The 6,017-nt window shown below is 45.6% G+C and overlaps 1 non-coding gene across 1 annotated transcript; it reads left to right on the forward strand.

Annotated features, from left to right (window-relative positions):
* The first annotated feature begins 4,561 nt into the window (after positions 1 to 4,561).
* TRNAT-AGU (transfer RNA threonine (anticodon AGU)) lies at positions 4,562 to 4,635 on the forward strand. Its single transcript has one exon. It is a non-coding gene; the product is annotated as a tRNA-Thr (tRNA).
* Positions 4,636 to 6,017: the final 1,382 nt, after the last annotated feature.

Below are 6,017 nucleotides of genomic sequence, written 5' to 3' on the forward strand. Positions count from 1 at the left end.
GGGCTCTGGAGAATTACCCTCCCTCCCCTCCCTTTGTTTAATGTTTTCTTGTTTGCATGTTAACTTTTTCTTCCTGTTTAGTGGGTGCTGCTACAGTCTTTGACTGGTTGCTGTTGAAGGACCAGGAAGAAATTTTCCTGCATTGGCAGGTTTTGTCTTCCCCGTAGCAATTCGTCACAACTTTGGCGGTTATGGCCTTGGGTGGAATCCTTTAGTCTTTTCTTCCCTATATGGCGGGTGTGTGAAGTGGTGACTCACCCCCCCATGCGGCGGCGATTCCAGGGTCCCCTCTTGAAGGGGTTATATATATGGTATCACTGGCCATACACTGAAAGGTCGTCAGTGAACTACCCTGTGTGAGGGGAGATGGGCTGGGCTGCTTGCTACGCTTACATCTCGCAGAGCACTCCCATATCCCATTTACCCTGATGAGCCCTAGTTCCCCCTGGCTGCGGGGCTGGGAGGGATACACCCCCAAGGCCTAAGCCAAGGTCTTCCTACATTCAGAAAAGTTGTGGCCTAATTTTAATTCCATATAAATTCAGAGTCTTTATTCCTTCCTTATGATCCCTGGGGGCTGGGGCTGTCATCGCCTGGTCATGCAAACGCAACTGATCTGTAGAAAATGCAAGTTGAAAAAAGAGACAATGCACGTATTTTTGTAAACGAAGAAATCTTTAATAGAAATATATTTTAAAAACACACATAGATGGTGCTGAACTACAACTCCCATCTTCCCCAGCCTCTGGCCCTTGTCCTGGAGATCCAAGGTTGCATAAAGCTGTTCTAGGGTTTCATTTTTTTCTGGCTCCTTTTACTTTGACTCTAATTGTGCACACAACTAGGCTCCTTAAATATCACTTCAGTGGCGTTTAGGCTGCAATCCTAACCATCCAGACTTGCTTGGGAATAAGCCCCGTTGACCTCAGTAGGGCTTAGTTATGCGTAGACATGTGCTCGGTTGCAACACTACAGGATCGAAACATTTCTGTCTTCTAAGAGACAGCATGTGAGACATGCAGCCCTGATTCGTTCTGCTGCAAGAGTTGTCCTTCTTTACTTTGAACAGAGATATTCCAGCCCATCTGGAGATAAAACATTTAAGAACAACATGAAATTTGGAAGTTCAAACTGAAAACAAAAAATGCGTAAGTCTCATATTCCTCCCCCGCACAATAACTACACATAAATGTGTTGTCCTTATGCCAACTTTTGCCTATTAGTATATTAGTAACCACTGTAAGGGGACGCGGGTGGCGCTGTGGGTAAAAGCCTCAGTGCCTAGGGCTTGCCAATCGAAAGGTCAGCGGTTCGAATCCCCGCGGTGGGGTGCGCTCCCGATGCTCGGTCCCAGCGCCTGCCAACCTAGCAGTTCGAAAGCACCCCCGGGTGCAAGTAGATAAATAGGGACCGCTTACCAAGCGGGAAGGTAAACGGCGTTTCCGTGTGCTGCGCTGGCTCGCCAGATGCAGCTTTGTCACGCTGGCCACGTGACCCGGAAGTGTCTTCGGACAGCGCTGGCCCCCGGCCTCTTGAGTGAGATGGGCGCACAACCCTAGAGTCTGTCAAGACTGGCCCGTACGGACAGGGGTACCTTTACCTTTACCTTTAACCACTGTAAGATAGAAACAATTATTATATGCAGTTTATAAGTTTAGGTGATTTCCTCATTTTTTCATGTAACATGAGAACTAGAGGACATCAGATGTCCGAAAAACCTCTTTGATTAAGTATTCAGAGGAACCAAGCCTGCCTCTCTCTTTTTTTCAAGTAGCAATTTACGGCTGCAAAAATGTTGCTGCAGATTTTGAATTGGCAAAATGCACTGCAGGTATAAATCAGAACCCTCTCACTGCTAAGTATTGCATATAATTTGTGCACACTGTCACAGTGTTCGAGGTGCAGCAAGTAACTAAATCATGCTATATTAACAATGTGCGAACTGCTTTCAGAAATCCCCAAATCGGCAACCACAGTTAATATAAAGGAAAATTCAGGCTGATATACCATATATCTCCATTTATTGCATAGGCATTCCATATGGATGCTTGTGAATCAGTTGAAGCTCAACAATAACAAAACTGTTCCATTCAGTGCCTGCTTCCCCTTCCCCCCATGTTTCTCATGGCCATTAATTTCCATGGGTCTACTCGTGAGAAGAGCCTGGTTGGCTACAATGCTCAAGGCAGTGTACATACCCCTTCATATTTTCCTTACAGTAATCCTGTTTCCTGTGCTAGTCACAGAAGATTGTGAACATAATACATATATGCATATGTGTCATCTATCTCTCCTTCCATCCATTCCAGCTTTCCCTTCCTTTCTTCCAAGGAACTCGTTGGCATACACAATCCTCTGTCCTTTTATCCTCCCAGCAGCCCTCAGAGATAGGTTAGGGAGGGAGCCAGTGATGAGCTTCTTGGCAGGTTGGGAATCTGAACCTGGGTCTCCCCAGTCCAGCACTCTAACCATTACACCACACTACCTTAAAAATGTGGAACCCTGGATTTTTGAGACCACAGTTGTCTCTGTTGCTAGTTGAAGTCAGTAGGCATATTCTAACACCAATTTAAGAATGCAAAATGGGGGGTGGGGTGCAGGGAAGCAATGGTTTTAAAGCTTTGGATTGTGGCCAGGAATAATACTGTCTCAAAATAGTATCGGAGAAGCAAGCCATTTTGGCACAACAGACACAGGAATCAAATGAATACGGCATAAATAAAATGCTTTGCAAGTGTATTATACTGCATGTTTTAAAAGGTTTTCTTTAAGGCTTCGCCACAAGAACTGGGAGACAAGCATCTTAATCTCTCCCTGTTTTTTCTTCCCCCTTATCTGTCTCAAAGTCACAGCAGTGCTTCAACTTGCCATCTCCTCTTTTATAACTGATCTCGTAATAAGTCACTCCGAGATGAGTGTAATCATACTACAATGTGCAGTTAGGATAATGGACGGCTTGGGCTCTATCACTTCTCTGCATCTTGAGGATTTCGAGGTATGCCTTGGAGGAATGCATTAGATGCTATGGTTAATTAACTAATTTACTCAATCAAGTTTAACAGTGGTTTTAACTTTAATGGCGCCATTACATTTTAATATGAAAATAACAGGCTGTGTTTCTGGCAGTCCCCACAGCCCGCCTCCCCTGTACCATCCACTTAACAATTTGATTCTGATTTGTGAGCCTTTACACCCATTTATAATGTCAAGTGCTTGTAATACAATATACCTCCCGAATCCATTACTGGTGTGGACCTTCTGGAAATGGATGCTGAAGTTTTATGACAGGTTCTCGACACTGTGTGTTCAGGGGGGCAAGGGTTAGAATACCTCACCGGGAGACGGTGTTGCAGTTGCACAGAGGACCCAAGGCATGGAGCTTTATCCCTGGGTTGTGAGAAGACTCATCCACCTTCAACTGTCTTGTACCCTTGCAGATGAATGGAAGAAGAGGACAACTTCAGGAGACATCAGAGGCCACATGAAATGAGGTTGGGGCCAGAGGCTGCCTATCTGTGGCTTTGGAGCAGGGTATGGGGAGCAAAGGGACATGGCTAGCGCTGTGGGTTAAACCACAGAGCCTAGGACTTGTCGATCACAAGGTCGGCGATTCGAATCCCCATGACGGGGTGAGCTCCCATTGCTCGGTCCCTGCTCCTGCCAACCTAGCAGTTCAAAAGCACGTCAATGTGCAAGTAGATAAATAGGTACCGCTCCGGTGGGAAGGTAAACAGCATTTCCGTGCGCTGTTCTGGTTCGCCAGAAGCGGCTTAGTCATGCTGGCCACATGACCCGGAAGCTGTACGCTGGCTCCCTCGGCCAATAAAGCGAGATGAGCGCCGCAACCCCAGAGTCGGTCACGACTGGACCTAATGGTCAAGGGTCCCTTTACCTTTACGGGGAGCAAAGGGGGAAATAATTTGGGGTTTTCTTTCAAAATCAGGGTGGGGAACATGTGTCTCTCCAGATGTTGCATTTTGATGAATACTTATCCCTAATATATGCATCTCTGTACACATTAATTGGACAAAGAAGTGCACCACAAAATTCTGAGACGTGTAGCTTTTAAAGGATAAACATGTTTTGGTTTATGCATGATTTCAAAAAGTGGAAATGAAGGCCATTTCTCATTAAAATACAAACAAAACCCAATTCATCCCCCATCCTTACTCCACATAACTATAAACTACACAGGAAATTTTGTATAGTCAAGGAAATGCCCCTGATGCCTTTAGAGTCACCCAAACAGAAGTCCTCAAAGATAATTAGTGAGTGAGTCCTCAGGAAAGGCACGGACATGATGTTTTTGAAGCAAGTTTGAAACAAAAAGAATGTGTGCTCATGTGTTGTTTGGTATTACAAAACAGGAAATATGTTATTCTCATTGAAGAGCAACTTTGATCTAGCCACTTAAGAACATAAGAAGAGCCTGCTGGACCAAGCCAATAGTCCAGCTCCCTGTTCTTCAGATGCTTGTGGGGAACCTGTGAGCAGGACCCAAGCACAAGAGCACCCTTCTACTCAATGGTTTTCAGCAGCTGGTATTCAGAAGCATTCGTGGGGTGCCATGGCTTAGTTGGTCAAAGTGCCTGTCTAGTAAACAGGAGATCCTGGGTTCAAATCCCAGTGGTGCCTTTGTGTTTCCGAATTGATTCTTTTTTTAAGAACCAGTGTGGCATAGTGGTTAAGAGTGGTGGACTCGTAATCAGGTGAACCGGGTTCACGTCTCCGCTCCTCCACATGCAGCTGCTGGGTGACCTTGGGCTAGTCACACTTCTTTGAAGTCTCTCAGCCTCACTCACCTCACAGAGTGTTTGTTGTGGGGGAGGAAGGGAAAGGAGAATGTTAGCCGCTTTGAGACTCCTTCAGGTAGTGATAAAGCGGGATATCAAATCCAAACTCTTCTTCTTCTTCATGCCACTGACTGCTTGGAACTACTTACCAGCGATTTACCCATCCCATAAACATCATGCTGTGCCAAATCAGTCATTTTGCAGACAATGCTTTTGTTGTTGTTGTTGTTGTTTTGTTCAGCACAGAATCACAGAGTTGTAGAGCTGGAAGTGATCCCATCTAGTCCAACCCCTTGCAATGCAGGAATCTTTTGGCCCAATGTGGGGCTCAAACACACGACCCTGAGATTAAGAGTCTCGTGCTCTATCAGCTGAGCTATACACAAAGACACTGTTCCCTAAAGAAGTAGATGGAATGCTTAGGATCTCCCATTTCGACTGCAAATATTCTGGGGAAGAAGATCCAGTACTGAGAGCAGACAGGGGATGTGTAAACCCGAGAACAAACCTTGGTTACAGCTTGTGGTTTGTCCAGAGCGACTCAAACCACGAGCCTGGGTTCAGATGACGAACCATGGCTTAGCTCACAGCAGCAGGACTGGGAGAGGAGCACAGCAGCTGGTCTCTCCAAGACCCTTAAGGCTTTCAGATTCACACGTGGCCATGGTTTGACTTAGTGCTACAGGTGAATCAGTTCATTGACCTGCCCATGGAGAACTGTGAGCTTCATAGCTGTATTTGTCCCTGGTCTCACTACATCCAAATGCAGGCCCCCTAGCCACTGTGCCACTCCAGTTTTTCAGAGCTGCTTGCGCCTAACTTCTCCTGTGTCATGGTTTGTGACAGAACGATCTTTGTAAAGCAATTTTAGCATGTGATGTCTTCTTGCTTGACATATCAGGTGTGCAGCCCCAGAGCCTGCCTTTGAAATATACCAACCTAATCATTCCATACTCTGATCCTTAACTGGATGTGCTTAGCTTTGGCGTATCCATCCCACTGAGCTGTCTCCTCTTGTCTATTTGTGTCTATTTCATTCTTCATGGAGCCATTAGAACACACTGGTGGTCACTTCTTGTTAGAAGAATATGCTGTGTCCATCTCTCTGCTTTCAGAACATTTATCGTTTCTGTCGCATTGTCCTGTTCCACACATCCTCATTATAGGTAGCTTCTGTCTTCTTCTTTTTTTGTCATACTCAGCAGTGAAATGCCCTCAAATGAT

Source organism: Podarcis muralis, chromosome 5 (assembly GCF_964188315.1).
Source record: "Podarcis muralis chromosome 5, rPodMur119.hap1.1, whole genome shotgun sequence".
Classification (NCBI taxonomy): domain Eukaryota; kingdom Metazoa; phylum Chordata; class Lepidosauria; order Squamata; family Lacertidae; genus Podarcis; species Podarcis muralis.